The following is a 17,250-nucleotide window of genomic DNA, read 5'->3' on the forward strand; positions in this document are numbered from 1 at the left end:
GATCTTGGGGGAGTGTGAGGATGGTGTTGGCGCTCCACAGTAATGAAGGTAGAAGCCGGGGAGGAGTTAGGGGAAAAGATGCTGAGTTTGGTTTTAGACATGTTTTAAGATGCCTTCTGAACAGCTGGTTCCACACATCTGGAAGTCGTTGGGTTGGAGGTCAGCAGAGAAGCTGGGGCAGGATAAGTAGATTTGAGAATAATCATCATCATAGAGATGATAATTAAATCAACTGGAGATCAACAAGGGAGAAGAGGGCCAGGACAGAATTCTGAGGGACACTTGGGGTTATTTAGAGGGTGTGATCTGGGGAAGGAGGCAGGTAGAAGGGGAAGAGTGTGGTGTCCTGAAAACCTAGAGAAAAGAGTGTCAGGCCAGAGACAGAGGAGTGTATCGAAGGTTGCCCTGAGGCCAAGGAGAATGAGCATTGAGAAAAGACCATTGGAGTTGGTAACTAAAAGATCACTGGTGACTTTGGAGAGCAGTTTAGAGTGGGATGATAAGGTCTGAAGCAAGATTGTTATAGGTCAAGAAGAGAGAGGAGAGAAAATGTAAACCTTTATTAAGTGATTAGTATGTGAAAATTACTGTGCTCAGTGCTGGAAATACAAATAGAAAAGGGAAAGATAGTCCTTACTTTCCCTTTTCCTCTCCATCTCTGGCATCATCTCTTTGTCTGGTACTACCTCCTGTAACAGGCTTTTTCCTGATTCCCCAAACTGTTAGTTCTCCCCCCTCCCATTATGTATTTATTTTGTATATCTCTTATATGTTTATCTGTGAACAGTATCCTCTTAGAGTGTAATCAGCCCTTCCAAGGCAAGAACAATTTTATTTCTTGTCTTTGTATTATCAGCTTAGCTTAGTGCTTGACACATAACAGGCACTTAGAAATAGTTTGTTGAGTGGCTTAAAAATTTTTATGATGACTTTTTTTATGGAGTTTCCTTAACGAAGAACCTCACGTGTGATCCAGGAAGAGGTTGAAAATTGCAGGTTTCCCATCTTTGGGGTCAATAGAAAAGTAGTGAGCCAGAACACAGGCATGAAAGGCCCACAAACTTGATTTTCATTGGCATATGGGGCTGTTAGAGCTGCTCTGAATCTCTTCCCTATGTCTTTAGAAGACTGGTAACTGGCACCCACTTATTTTCCCACCAGTGTTCTCAGTCAGTTTGGGATTTGCATCTAACTCTTCCCTCTTTCAGTTATATCTCTCTGTCCTTATGTGTTTGTGCCTGGTGTGAGGATCAAATGAGGTCATGTGTGTTCTTGGGAAACCTTAAATCAGTATAAAAGTCAGCTAACAGCTTTCAATTATGAAGTATTTCTTAAATGCCTACTATATACAAGATTTTGTGCTAGACATTGGGAATACGAAGACAGTTCTTGCCCCAGAGGGGAGTGAGGAAGGTGGAGGAAATAGACACAGAAGTAAATACTACTGGTACACAAAGTCAATCCGTGGTACTTTTTAGCAAGGAGGAGTAGGTAGGGGAAATGGCTGGGACCAGTCTGAAGAACTTTGGAGGCTGTGCTTAAACCAAGCTTGGAAGGAAATTAGATACTGAAAGAGGAAGGCAGAGAGGTGGTGAGAGTGGTCTGGCAGTAAGAGAGGGAGCAGTCCTGGGGAAAGACAGGAAAGTTGGGAGATGAAATGTATTATGTAAGGAGCAGCAAGTGGCCAGAATAGGTAAAGAGGAGTAATGCAGAATAAGTCTGGGAAACCCTTTAAGGGCTTTAAAGCCAGATAGAGTAATTAATGTTTTATCCTAGAGGCAATAGGTAGCCACTTGAGTTGAGGAATATTAATTTCTGGAGTCCACAATAGAGCTGGTAAAGCCCTGAGTTAGGGTGGGATCCATATGGAGAAATGGGAAACTTAGGTTATAACTTGTTACTTTTAGAGAGCAGAAACTCCAAAAGAATATGTTGATATATTTTCAAAATCACCTTCATTTCTGAATGTGTTGGTTCTCCGGTCCCCATTGAGTTATCCCTTGTCACAAAGAAAGGGGAAATACTCCTTTAGCCAAACCTGCCAATCCTGCAACTGAGTCAGAGAGTATATGCAGTGTATTTTGGGCCCTCTCTTTGGGGAGTGGGGGAGGGGAGGGAATGAGAAGAGGGAAAGTACATTTGTAAAATTCTTGAATGAAGCTTGATAATAACTAGGACTTAAGGGAGAAATGGTACCATTCATTCAGAAGCATTTTTCAGGAAAGATACTGGTAAACTGTCAGTATACAATTATTTGAAGCCTTCCTTGTAGAATACTAATATATAAATACTTCAGAAGCTCCTCCTTGTGCCAGGCACGGTGCCAAGCACTAGGTCTCCAAGAAGGGGATTGCCTGCCCCATGAGGTGCTACAAGTAGGGAAATGGAAAGGAATGACTTATTCCTCACCTTCCTCACTGTGGAGGGGGTTTCTAAAGACGCAGGCCACTGACAGTCATTTGGAATGGACAAAACCCATTCTTACCGCAGTCTTCTGTTTTTCACGTTTGTCTGGGATCAAATGTCATTTCTGCTACTTTCTACTTATGACTCTGGACAAATTACTTCACTCCCTCTGTGTCTTCATCTTCAAAATGAGGTGTTTGGACTAGATGCTGACTCCTGTAATGTCCTTATAATGGTGAGAAGTCACATGAGACTGTAGAGTTTAACTCTAGGCTTAAAAAAAATACTTTGTGTGTGGTTTTGAGATGGGGATCTTAAACTTTTTGTGAAACAATTGGAATAGCTATACCAGGTATATTTTATGAAATGATGGCTATTCAGCAGTCATTTGTTTTTAAGTAGTAGATAACCATGCTTTGACATCTGGTGATTGAAGAGTTTTTAGGGGTGAGGAGAGTAGCTCTTTGGAGGAGGGTGTGTTATGCAGAAATTGCCTATGATAGTTCTGAACTAATAAAAGGAATGTTTATCATATCTATTTTCAATGTTTATTTAGCAAACTACCAATATATTTTCAGCTAGGTGGTCAGCTCTTTCTCTTCTAGAGAAGGACTTCCTGCATTTGCCCACTTGACCTGGCTGAGTTCGCACCCTCAGCTCTAAAAACCTTTGGTGTGATGTTTGAAAGCTTTATTAACCAGCTTGGGGAGGATAATGGTAGTAGTAATAAGCTAACATTTTGAACCTCTTTGGCTTTTCCACCATGCCCCTAGTAAACTCATTGGAAAATACCGTCTTGCAAGATCCAACCTTGTTACTCACACCCCATCTCATTTCACACCCACCCTCAGTCATTTAAGACTGCTTTGGCTTTTCTATTGAGTCTTTACTGAGTCTACCTCCTCCTTTCTTTTCATCTTTCTTTTGTGTTGTCTTCCATCAGTTGGGGCAGGTAGGTGGTGCAGTGGACAGAGCACCACTGCAGGAGTCAGGAGGACCTGAGTTCAAATCTCATCTCAGACACTGAACACTCACTAGCTGTGTGACCTAGGGCAAGTCACTTAACCCCAATTGCCTCATCCTGGGTCATCTCCAGTCATCTTGATGAATATCTGGTCACTGGATCCAGATGGCTCTGGAGGAGAAGTGAGGCTGGTGACCTGCACAGCCTTTCCTCCCTCAAAACAAAGTCAAGTGCAAGTCTTGTCATTTCTCTGATGTCATGGTCTTCTTTGGCAACGAAGGACGAACACACCTTCCATCAGTAGATTTGTAAGCTCCTTGAGGACAGGAACTATCTTTGTGGTGGTTGTTGTTGGTTAATTGTATCCCTGCCACTTAACATTATGGCTGTGCCTGACACATAGTAGGCATTTAATATTTATTGACTGTTGACTAGCTGACATTTAAGTCGCATTGTAAAGTTTAATATGATAGCTAACATTTATATGGTGCTTACATGTGCCAAGCTACGTGTGCCAAGGGCTTTACAAATGTTCTTTCATTTGATCCTCATTACATCCCTGTGCAGTGGTGCTATTTGTGGTTTAGTCATTTCAGTCCTGTCCAACTCTGCCTTTCTTTGTATCCCCAGCATTTAACACAATAACCAGCACCTTTGTTGGTGTTGTTCTGTTGTATCTGACTTTTCGTGACTCCATTTGAAATTTTCTTGGCAAAGATACTCAAGCAGTTTACAGTTTCCTTCTCTAGCTCATTTTACAGATGAGAGAACTAAGGCACACAGGATTAAATGACTTGCCCAGGGTCATACAGCTAGTAAATGTCTGAGGCAGGGTTTGAACTCAGATCTTCCTGATTCTCTTTCCATTGTGCCACCAAGCTGCCCCTTAGGGCTATTATGTAGGTACTCTCATTATCACCATTTTAAAGATAATGAAACTGTGGGAAATAAAAGGTTAAGTGACTTGCCCAGGGTCATACAGCTAGTAAGTGTCTGAGGCCTGTTTTGAACTCAAGTCTTCAGAATCCAAGCATATTGTAGAAATTATGATGTAATTTTATCATTGTACAGCCATCAACAGATATCATTTCCTTATACAAGAAAAAGAGAAAAAATTATTCATACAAAATTGAATTTCAATCATGTATTGCTTTGGGAATTTTTAAACAGGTCAATAAATTTAATACTGTAATTCCATTATGGGCCCTTTATCAGTATATTTAATGACTTGGATAAAGACCTAGAACGCATTCTTTATTAAACTTGTTGTTGGGTAGGATAGTCAATAAACCTGAAGATAAAGTTGGGGTCCAAAAAGGTGTCTAAGCTAAAAAGCCTTTTACTGAATTTCATGTGTAGAGAGTTTGACAAAATATGGCCTGAGGACCACTGTTCTCTCCTCTGGTTTTGTAAAACCAGAATTAAAAATGTTTTTTAGATTTTTAAAACACAATAAAACTTTTATTTTAAAATGTAGGAACCATCCTTAGCTTACTAACCATTCAAAAACTGATGAGGCTATAGTTTTCTGATGAGCACTTGATTAGAAGTTAGAGCAGATCTTGATTCAGATCCTGGTTTTGCTGTTTGCTTACTGCCTATGTACCTTGGACTTTGATTTTACTAGGTGAGGGGAGGAGAGGTTTATTTCATTCATAGGGGAGAGGAGAAGAGAATGAGTTGAAGACATAGAGAAGTGGCTTGCAGAGGGGAAATTGAGGACTTTAATATTTAGAGTTAGATGGAAATCAGAGAAGGAGGAGGTTTAGTCCATACACATCTGGGAAGTGATAGAACTGGACAGGAAAGAGCTGCTATGGAGACCTAACATTTAAGAGTCAAGACAAGTTATTTTGGAGGTGGAACAGACATAGCGTGAGCGTGATTAGTTTGATTGGGGATTCTTATGTATGTTAGGTCTGGGCTCAGACTTGCCAGTCATTGAGTTGGTCTCAGAATAGAGTCATTATCTAAGCAAAGCCCTGGGTGTGGAGGTGAGCATACAGTATTCTACTTCTGCTTATTTCAGTCTTCATCCTTCCATGCACATCTCTCATGTTTCTCTGAATTCCTTTTATTTTCCACAGTAATAGTCTGAAAGTTAATATGATTGTAGTGGATAGAGAAGATTGGCCTTGAAGTCAGAAAGACGAAATCAGAATCCCTTCTTTTCCTTACCCTCAGTACCATTTTTAAAATAGCCACTTCCTAATCAATAGGTAACCACTTTGTTTCCTATTCTTTGCTACCGTGTGAAGTGCTGCTGTGAATGTTTTGGTGGTGTCTATAGAACTTCTTTCTTTAAATATTTGGATGTTGGTGTCTGCATTAAAATCATATCCCTCCCTGACTGTCCTTTCCCAAGCACATGTAAATCTCAGGAGTTTAGTGGTCAACACAGTTCTTCCTAATTTTAGAATGTATATAACAAAATAGAAAGATTAGATCCATAACAATAGGAGTTTTGGGTTAGATCTACAATAATAGGATCTCCAGCAAATAAACAAGATCAGCATTGATTATAGAATCATAAACTCTTAGATTTCAAGGGACTGTTCTCAGTTCTCAAGATGCTCTTCTTTCCTGGTTCTTCTGCTTGTCTGACCATTCCTTTAGGCTCCTTTCCTGGATCCTTCTTCTGATCATGCCCACTAACCTGAGACACTGTCTTGGGCCTTCTCTCTCCATACCATTTTACTTGGTGATCTCATTATTTCCCCAGGATTCCGTGATCTTTCCAATGCAGATAATTTTTTTTAAATTAAATTATTTTATTTATTTTCAGTGTTCGACAATCACTTCCATATATCTTAGATTTTTTTCCCCTCCCTGAGACGGCATACAATTACATGGGTTCTACACATACATTCCTATTAAATACATGTTGCATAGAAGAATTAAAATGAATGGGAGAAACCATAAAACAAAACAAAAGATAATACAGAAGAAAATGACCTGTTTCTATCTGCGATTAAATTCCATAGTTCTTTCTCTGGATGTGGAAGGCATTTTGCTTCAAGGGTCCATTGAAAGTCTGTGCATTTCAACGAAGTACTAAGTCTACCAGAAAAATTCCACACACTGTGGTTATTGCTGTGTACAAAGTTCTCCTAGTTCTGCTCCTTTCACTCAGCATCAGTTCATGTAAGTCTTTCTAGACTTCTCTGAAGTCTTCCTGTTGCATCGTTTTTCTTTGCACAATAGTATTCTGTTATATTCATATATCACAACTTGTTCAGCAATTCTCCAGTTGATGGGCATCCCCTTAATTTCTAGTTTTTGGCCATCACAAAGAGAGTTGCTGTAAGTATTTTTGTACATGTGGGACCCTTTCCCATTCCTATGATTTCTTTGGGATAGAATCCCAGAAGCAATATTGCTGGATCAAAGGGTATGCACATTTTTGTAGCCCTTTGGGCATAGTTCCAAATTGCCCTCCAGAATGGTTCAATGAACTTCACCAGTGAATTAGTGTTCCAACTTTCCCACATCTTCTCCAACATTTGTTATCATCCTGTTTTGTCATGTTAGCCAATCTGATAGGTGTGATGTGGTACCTCAGAGTTGTTTTGATTTACATCTCTCTAATCAATAGTGATTTAGAGCATTTTTTCATATTATTATAGGTAGCTTGAATTTCTTCCTCTGAAAATTCCCTGTTCGTATCCTTTGACAATTTAGCAATGGGGGAATGACTTGTATTCTTGTACATTTGACTCAGTTCTCTATGTATTTTAGAAATGAGATCTTTATCACAGACACTGGTTGCAAAAATTCTTCCCTCCTAATCTTGGTTGCATTGGGTTTGGTTGTGCAAAATCTTTTCAGTTTAATGTAATCAAAATTATCCATTTTGTACTTCATAATGTTCTCTATCTCTTGTTGGGTCATAAATTTCTCCATTGTCCATAAATCTGAAAAATACACTATTCCTTGCTCTCCTAATTTGTTTATAGTATCAATCCTTATACCTAGACCACATATCCATTTGGACTTTATTCTTGTGTACAGTGTCAGGCATTAGGCCATGCCCAGTTTTCGCTACACTGTTACCCAGTTTTCCCAGCAATTTTTGTCAGACAGTGAGTTCTTATCCCAGAAGCTGGGGTTCTTGGGTTTATCAAACAGTAGATTGCTATATTCATTACCTACTGTATCTTGAGTACCTAATCTATTTCACTGATCGACCCCTCTGTTTCTTAGCCAGTACCAAGTGGTTTTGCTGATCTATGCAAATAATTCTCAGACCTATTTATATAATCCTAACCTCTCTCCTCAACTTCATTCTTGCATCTAACTACCCATTCAACATGGAACCGAATATTCTATAGACATTTTAAATACATGTTCCAAACTGAATTCTCATTATCTTTCCACCTAAACCCTCCCCTCTTCAGAACCTCCTCACCATCCTGCCAGTCATCCTACCAGGCTTATCAACTAGATGTCATTCTTGAATTTCACCCTCTTTCATCCTCCATGTCCTGTCATTTCTACCTACTTAATATCTTTCATATCCCCTTCTCTCCTCTGGGGCAGCAGGGTGGCAAGGTGGATAGAGAGCGCCAGCCCTGCAGTCATGAGGACCTGAGTTCATATTTGACCTCAGATGCTTACTAGCTGTATGACACTGGATCACACAGAATCAGACACTACTGAAAAACAGATAACAACATCTCCTCTGAGAGTGCTGCCACCTTGGTGCAAGCCCTCTTCATCTCATACCTAGACTATTGCAGTAGTTTTTTGGTTAATCTCTCTGCCACAAGTCTTTCATTCATTGTCAAGTTGATCTTAAACTGTATGTCTGACCATATCAGCTATGTTCAGTAAACTCAAATAGTACCCTGTTGCCTCAAGGATCAAATGAAAAATTCTTTGGTAAGGAAACCCTTTGTAACATAGCCCTTTTCTACCTTTCCAGTTTTCTTGCACTTAACTCCCCTCACTTTTCACCTGCACCTCCTGGCTTCCTTCAAGGGAGAGCTAAAATCTCATCTTCTGAAAGAAGCTTTCTTCTTAGTGCTAGTATCTTCACTTTGAGATTATCTCCAATTGATCAGCTGTGTGTGTGTGTGTGTGTGTGTGTGCGCGCGCATGCGCGCGCGCACGGGAGGGGGGTGTTTAGATACATTTAATGTAGATGTCCACATAACAATGTCTATATCTTATTTGTACAAATTTGTTTCATGTTGTCTCTCCCATTAGATTGTTAGGGCAAAGTCTATTGCTTTTCTTTGTATTCCTTTCTCTTAGCTCAATGCCTGACACATAGTAATAACTTAATAAATGACTGCTGACAGGTTATCAGGAAGTAGGTAGTATGTATGCTTCATCATTGGTCTCCTGGAATCCTGATTGATCTTTGATTAAAAGCAAAGTTAAATGGCAAGATTTCTATACTGTTGACTAGCAAATAACACTTTTTTCCTTTTCCTTGGAAAAAGAACTCAATGGTACTATTATCCAAATGAATTCTAATAGTCATGAAAAAGGTTGAGGAAAAATTGTTTAGATAATTAAATTCTGTAGTTGAAGGATTTTTTTGTTGTCATTTTTCAATCGTGTCTTACTCTTCTTGGCCCCATTTGGGATTTTCTTGGAATGATTTTCGATTTCCTTCTCCAGCTCATTTTATAGATGAGGAAACTAAGGCAAACAGTGTTAAGTGATTTGCCCAGGGTCACACAGTGAGTTTCTGAGACCAGATTCAAACTCAGGAAGATGAGTCTTCTTGACTCCAGACCTGGCATTATATGCACTGTGCTACCTAGCTACCCCTATAGTTGAAAGATAACATTGTTTAAACTAAATAACTGTTATATAATTGTTAAAAGTCTTAGGTTCCAATAATAAGAAGCAGGACATTGAGATAATGGGCCTCTTTCAGTTCTTTGTTCACTTTTGAATATTTGTAAACTAGGAGATAACCAGAAGAGAGGGACTAGATCTGTTAGGGGGATGAAATCCATGCCGTATATGTGTGTTTGTCCTTTGCTGCCCAAGAAGATCATGCCATCAGAGAAATGATGACATGACTTGCACTTTGTTTTGAGTGAGGGAGCGCTGTGCAGGTCACCAGCCTAGCTTCTCCTCCAGTGCCATCTGAATCCAGTGACCAGATATTCATCAGGATGCCTGGAGATGACCCAGGATGAGGCAGTTGGGGTTAAGGGACTTACCCAAGGTCACACAGCTAGTGCATGTCAAGTGTCTGAGGTAAGATTTGAACTCAGGTCCTCCTGACTCCTGTACTGGTGCTCTATCCACTGCACCACCTAGCTGCCCCCATGCCGTATATATAGAACAGTTGAAAGAATAGATACTTGATCTAGTTTTTGACCACTACCTCCTTCTTTTCTCCCCATCTCTCCCCCTCCCCCAATGCAAGACAGGTGTGTAATTTGATATAGGCTCTAAATGTTGACTCACAGAAGAAGGGGTTTGTGATAGAAGGCAGTGCCAGGCCAGGCAACAAGCATTTATTAAATGCTCACTGTTTGCCAGGCCCTTTACTAAGCTCTGTATACTGATACACAGGAATGAAAGAGACATAGTCTTTGCTCTCAAGGAGCTTACTTTCTAATGGGGCAAGACAACTTACAAAAGCAAACCACAAAGTCTGTGGCAGGAAAGAACTGAATGTCAGAAATGGAGGAAGGGAATGGAGTTGACTGGCCTGGGCCCTTCCCCAAAATAGTGTTTCCAGGAGGAACTCAGCAATGGGAGGAGGGAACTGGCATGGTGGAGGGTGAAAAGGTCTTTTGAGGGAACTTCATTATGTATGTTGAAATCCCCAGTATGAGGGCAAGAATTTGGTAGAAAAAAAAGACTGAGCCAGGCACTGTTTATTATTGAGGTAAGGGGGAGTTCTACAGATAACAGCCGCCAGGATCGGGTGATCAATTTGAAAAGCATGTATGTCAGAGGAGAAGAAGATGCTGAGTGGTGATGGTAGTGGGAGAATCTGGAAGTGGTGGTCAGGAGCAAGGAGTAAACCCCACTACACCTGGTTGGGGTATGAGAGGGAGAATATGGCTTGGGGTAGTTGAGAGCCAGGTCTCAGTGAGTGCTGAAAGATGAAAAGACTAAGGAAGGAAAGTAGTTTAGAATGAATGGTATCTTTTGCTGAGAGATTGGTTCAAAGACAACTTTTTGTCTGGAAAAAAGAGAGTATATGAAAAACGGGTTGTCTGGATTATGAGGTTAGGCGATGTACAGAGCTTCTTGAGTTAGCCCATTTAATATGCCCATCTTGGTTAGATGCTGTGGGATGGACACAGAGCTGGGCCTGTAGTGAAGAAGGAGGATGGGCTGGGATCTCATTAGAAAAGCTCCTGAATTCGTTCATTGATTTTGGATGGCTTGTTACTGCAGCAGCACAGCTTTTTGGTAGTACTAGTAGTTGTGGTTGTCGACAGCTTTTTAATAATAAATAATACTAGTAGCAGCACTGGCAGCAGCAGCTAGCATTTAGATAGTGCTTTATGGTTTGCAGAGTGCTTTCTTTACATTTATTAATCTCATTTGAGCATCACAAGAACCTTCAACGTTTTGTACATGAAGAAACTGAAGCTAAGCCTGATTAAAGTGACTTGTGCAAGGTCACTTAAGTGGTAGAGGCAGTATTTGAACTCAGTTCTTCTTGACTCTCAAGTCAGATGCTCTATCCATGGTTCCACCTAGCAACCTCTAATATAAAATGCAAACTCTCTTCTTTAGCATTTCAGGCGCTTTCAAAAAAGTTTCAAATTATTTTTCCAGCCAAATTGACCTTCTTTATGTGTTCTGTAGAGATTGCCCATTTCTGTGCCTTTGCAGATGCTGTCCCCCATGTTTGGTATAAACTCCCCTCCGGACCTTGACTTGTTGGAAAACGGTTACCTCCTTTAAGCCTCAGCTCTTGTGCCACTTTCTACCATGGTTTTTCTAGATGTTAATGCCCCTTGAGGATTATTGTCTGTTTACTTTGTAGATGTTGTTTATTTACTTTTCTGTATATGCTGTTTCCTCCCAGCAGAATAGATGCTCCTTGGGGCTTAACAGGTGAGCTGTTTCATTTTTGTCTTCATGTGTCTTTGTCTTTTGTCTTCAGCACCTAACATAGTGTGTAGAATGCAATAAGTGCTGAGTAGATGCTTGTTGGATTGAATTGAGTTGCTGTTGTGATAATAACTGTTGCTAGAATAATATTATCATTGTATTTGTTTTTTTCTCATGTTTCTTTCTGATAGAAATGGCCCTGAGACCAGTCGCTATCTTGCTAATTGATCTTCAGTGTTTGGTGAATTATTTTCTAGCTGATAAAATAACTGATTTTTGTAATTGAACGAAAACAGTAGAATACCAACTTATCTTCTACAGACTCCATGAAAGCATCTTCAGCATTTTCACTTTGGTATTATGACCATGGGGGAGCGAGTGATATGTACTTCTTGTAACCATGTGGTTTTAATTCTCTCTGTTTTGAGATATTATCATTCCCATGTGACTTGGAGGTTTAGTATTTGGTGTAGTAACATCTGTTTATAATGTTCTTAAATTTTGGAAGATCGTGTTATGATCAGCAGTTATGATCTATAGTTTTATCTGTGATTGTGGTCCATTTTTAATATAGTTTATTTGTTAAATTCTTAAGGATATTTTGATGTTTGTATTTATAGTGTGGGACTTTGGTCATTTAACTTTTAAAGAATAATAAGCCTCTAGGCTTTTGATCTTGTTTGTTTTAGATATTCAGTAAGTGCTAAAATTTTGCAAGCTGAAGTGCTAAGGTTACCTGGTTAGTACTTTTTCATTACCAAAACTTCATTGATGAGTAAGTCCAGTCTGTTTAAAAATGAACTTTTGGCAGTCACCTGACATTGTACTGCAGGAGTTTTTAACTTTTTTGTGTGTGTAGGGATCCTTTGGCAGTCTGTTAAGTCTATTGATCCCTTCTCAAAACAGTATTTTTAAATGCATAAAATAAAATGCATGAGACTATAAAAGAAATGAATTATGTTGAAATATAATTGTTAAAATACTTTTTAAAAAATAGTTCACTGACTTTGGGTCAAGAGCTGCTAAAATGAACCTTTCTGTTTGTTTTACAGACATACATATGCATTTATTACACATCCATACATATGTGTATACATATTTATATTTTGGTTTTTCATAGTATATGTATCCTTCCCCTCTCCTCAGTGAACTATCTCCTATGACAAAGAATAAGGAGAAGAAAAAATTTTCACAGAACCAAAGAGCATATTGAAAAACAAACAGTCTGAAATTAGTATATTCTACAACCATAGTCTACCACCTCTGCAGGCTAGGTGCCTCTTCTTTCTTCTTTGGGACCTACCTTGGTCTACAATTTCCTGGCATTCAGCTCTAATTGTCTTTTTCTATTTTTTTTTTTTTTAACATTCTTGTAGTCACTGTATATAGTATTGCTTTTGTCATTCTTATTTCATGTTGAATCAGTTCACAAATATCTTCTATGGCTTTCTGTATTCATCAAAAACATTTTTATAGTGTAGTAATGTCCTTACATCTATTCGCCACAACTTGTTTGGCCATTTTCCACTTTATAGATGGCTACTTTATTTCCAGTTTTTTCTACCAGAAAAGATGTTGAACTCTTCGAGGTATATGTCTGGTCAGGGGATCTCTGGATTAAAGGGTATGGGCATTTAAGTCACTTCACGTAATTGTACATTACTTTCTAGAAGGTCCACCAACAGTGGTTCTCTACAGACCCCCAATGTTTACTATTCCCATTTATTGTCATCTTTGCCACCTTCGTGGGTGTGAGGTGAATCCTTTGTATTGATTTGCATTTCCATTGTTAGTATTTTTGAGCAATTTTTCATGTGTTAATAGTTTGTAATTCTTTTGAAAACTGTTCTTATCCTTTGAAATTCCTATTCTGATTTACCCTAACCACATATCAATTGGGAAATAGCAGTTGGTTTTAATATCTATTCTAGTTCATTTGTTAAATTCTCAATGATGCTTTTAGGTGTATATTTATAATACTGGGCAGCTAGGTAGCATAGTATTAAGCCTGAAGTCAGAAAGATTCATCTTCCTGAGTTCAAATCCAGTCTCACACTTACTATCTGTGTGATCCTGAGCAAGTCAACCTTATTTGCCTCAATTCCTCATCTATAAAATGAGCTGGAGAAGGAGATTACAAACTACTCTTTGTCGTGGCGTCACCAAATGGTGTCATGGAGAGTCAGATACGACTGAAGAACAATTTGTAATATTGGGATTTTGCAGCTTTTAGTTTTTCATGAATAGTGAACTTCTAGTGGCCGCTTCATTGTAATCATAGTGATTATTGATAGAAGATTTTGAGTGAGAAAACTCACTTTGAATGTGAGTTAGCCTGCAGTGATGGAAGGGAGCTTAGACATGATCTAGTCTAAGCACCTCATTTTACCATCTCCATGATTTTGGTAATGCTAGTAGAGAACTTAAAACACATTGTCAGGATAAAATTGAGACTTTTATCATCTTTGCCATAAATTATACTGTAAGAGTTTGTGTTCAGATGTCTATCTGTGTGAAAGAGATTTAGCCATTAGGTGAAAATGAGTTCAATAAAGTGACATGATGCCGTAAGAAGAATTATCCTTTATACTTTGGGGAGGCAGGTTAAAATAGTACACAGAGACCTCTGGACTTGAAGTAATATAAGGCCTGGGTTTAAATTTTGTTTTGACAATGTGATTTTGGGCAAGTCACTTAACCTTTCATTGGCCTCAATTTCCTCATCTGTAGAATGGGCATAATAAATACGTACTTCACAAAAGTTCATCAGATGTAGGGTATATGTAAAAGGTGTTGCAAACCATAATGTGATATATGAATCTTGGCTTCTACCAGCTATTATCTCATTATTTTGAATAATTATATCTGCTGTGATACAAAAGAAGTATGAAAGTATGGAAATGTGAAGCTTTTAGCAGTCATTTACTTATCACCTAGTATGTGTTGTACCTAGCTATGCAAAGACAAACTTCACTGGTGAGACAGCATACACATATCTAGGTAAAAACAAAACACATATTGAGCAGATACAGTGTAATTTTGGCAGGGGGTGCTAGTACTTTGAGGGGCGGGGGAAGTGGCGGGGATTAAGAAAGGCTTGAACTAAATCTTGAAGAAAACCAAGAATTTCAAGAGGCAAACTAGATTTCAAGCTGAAAGAGACCCTTAAAAGTCATCAAAGCCAACTTCCTTATTTTATGAAGAGAATGCTGAGGCCACAAGAGAATTCTTGGTATGTGACTTGTCCAGGTTCACACAGCTAATATGCATCTGAGGCTGGGTTTGCAAAGCATTCCAGCTATAGGGGACAGCCATTGCAAGGGCATGGAAATAAGAGATGGGAGATGGAGAGGAGATAGGCTTCAGTGTGTGAGGAACAGAAAAAAGGCTATTATTACTTAAACCATAGAGTAAATGAAAATGAATAATGTGTAAAAAGGCTGTTAAAGTAGACTAGCTTGCCAGAGAAAGCTTGTATCCAATCCTAGAGATAAGAAGCCACTGGAGTTTCAAGTATGGGGCCATACATGATGATGATTCGGTGGAGAATGAATTGGAATAGCTGAGGCAGGGACAGCAATTATGATGCAACTCTGGGAGAGGAGAGGTGGGAATATATGCAAAGTAGAGGCAAAAGTTATAAATTTGGGCAACTAATAAATCAGGTGAGAGTGAAGAGTTTAGGATGACACCAAGGTTGTGAACCTGGAGTATTGGCAGGCTAAATGGTGTCCTTGATAGGAATAGGGAAGTTGGAATAGGGGTGAGTTTAGGGGGAAAGATAATGAGTTCAGTTTTGCACATGTTGAATTTGAGATCCTTAGAGAATCTATTTCCGAAGAAATTTTTATTTCTACCTTTTGTTTTTATATTAAAATTCCTCCTGTAACTCTTCTTATCTACATACCCTATCCCATCTTTATAACAAAGATGTTTTTAAAAAATAAAAGGAAAAAACAATCAACAAAACTAGTCAGTATATTGAAAAAAATCTGTCAGTGCGTGCAGTGTTCACCCTTGTGGATCCTCTGCATCTGCAGAAGAGTTGGGTGAGAGGTCTTCACATATCTCTTCTGTGGGGCCAAGTGTATGTTCTTTGTAATTTTGCTCTTAGATTTCTATTATTTTTGTGGTTGACCATTCTTTCCCTTTATATTATTATATATGTTGTTCTTCTAGTTCTTATGTCACTTTACATCAGTTGTTGTGAGCATTGCTATGCGTCTAGAGCCCATCATGTTCATCATTTTTTATATCATAAGAATTATTCCAGTATATTCATGCACTACAGTTTGTTTAGCCATTCCTTAATCAGTGGAGCATCTATATTGTTTACAGATCTTTGCAACCATGCAAAGTGCTGCTATAAATATTTTAGTTAAGGGGTATGGATGTCCTAGCCACTTTATTTGCATAGTTCCAAATTGCTTTTCAGAATAGTTGCATTAATTTATAGGTCTACTAGTAAATTAGTGTGCCTTTCTTCTCATATCTCCTCAAACCTTGACTTCTCATCTTTTGTCATCATTGTCAGTTTTGCTAGGTGTGGGGTGTTTTGATGTGCATTTTTCTTGTTTATGATTTGTAGCATCATTTCATGGTTGTCCATAGTTTGTAATTCTGATTTTATTCATAGCTTGTGACCACTTATAGGATCTTGATTAATACTGAGAAAGGAGACTTGCAAAAATTCAAATGTTACCGCCCTTTCAGGCAATGCTTTAGTAAGTAAGTAGAGTTTGATGAGTTGCTTGGAGGGAGTGCAGTTTACGTGTACAGGCATAGGTATGTATAGGTATATGTGTAGCTAGGAGGCTCAGTGGATAGATTGCTGGACCCAGGGAATCAGCAAGACCTGGGTTTAAATCTAGACTCAGAAGCTTACTAGCTGTATGATCTTGGGCAAGTCATGTAACTTCTCGTACCTCAGTTGCCGAGGCGTCAGTAAAATGGGAGTAATAAAAAAAAATAAATTTTAATAAAGCATCTACATTTCAGGGTTGCTTTGAGGTTAAAATGAGATCATATTTGTAAAGTGTTTTGCAAGCCTAGAAGTACTATATTAGTGCTAGCTATTATTACTTTGACGTAAGCAAATCACATCTTTAATTATTTTATCTAGATTTATCTAGAACTATTTTATCTAGATGAATGAATGAAAAAGCATCTATTTAGCATTTATTGCGTGCATGTCACTTGCTGAGAATACAATAGAAAAGGCCACACAGACCCTACTCTCAAGGATCTCATTCTGTAATTGGGGGAGATAATATACAAGAAAATTCACCTCTAGGGTATATAGAAAGGCCTGGGGTGAGTGCATATGGCATAAATAGTAAGACCCAGGAGCATACAGTGTAAGTCATGTGACAGTACTGGGTATGTAGAATGCCTGGAGGCAGGGCATAGTAAGGTCTGGTGGTCCTTCATTTTGGAAATTGGGATTTCTTTCTCATTCAGGGCATGTGAGCAATCAAGCAGCATGGATGGATGGTTCTGGCTGCTCCCAAATGGAGAACTCCAGAGGGGCCTCTCCAGTATGATCCAGAGGAGGGAAGGGGGTAGAGTAGAAAGGAAAGGCTATTGGATTTGGGTTTCAGAAGGATTAAGTTTTAATCCTGAATCTTTCTACCACTTAACTAGCTGGTGATTTCAGAAGAGTAGCTTTTTTTTTTTTTTAATCTTCTGCATTCCAGTTTGTTGAGTTTTTTTTGTTTGTTTTGTTTTTACTACCTTGCCTTTCACAAGTTTTTTCTTTGTTGCAATGGTGAGCAGCTGTTTATGATTCTTCTTTATGTTCTTCCAACTTCAAGGATTCTGTATTGCCCTGTAGAGGA

The 17,250-nt window shown here is 38.8% G+C and overlaps 1 protein-coding gene across 1 annotated transcript in view; it reads left to right on the forward strand.

The window, feature by feature from the left end:
• Nucleotides 1-17,250, forward strand: part of ANKRD28 (ankyrin repeat domain 28) — a 218,832-nt gene that overhangs the window by 18,848 nt on the left and 182,734 nt on the right. The gene's annotated exons all lie outside the window — the stretch shown is intronic.

Source organism: Notamacropus eugenii, chromosome 3, assembly GCF_028372415.1.
Source record: "Notamacropus eugenii isolate mMacEug1 chromosome 3, mMacEug1.pri_v2, whole genome shotgun sequence".
Taxonomy (NCBI): domain Eukaryota; kingdom Metazoa; phylum Chordata; class Mammalia; order Diprotodontia; family Macropodidae; genus Notamacropus; species Notamacropus eugenii.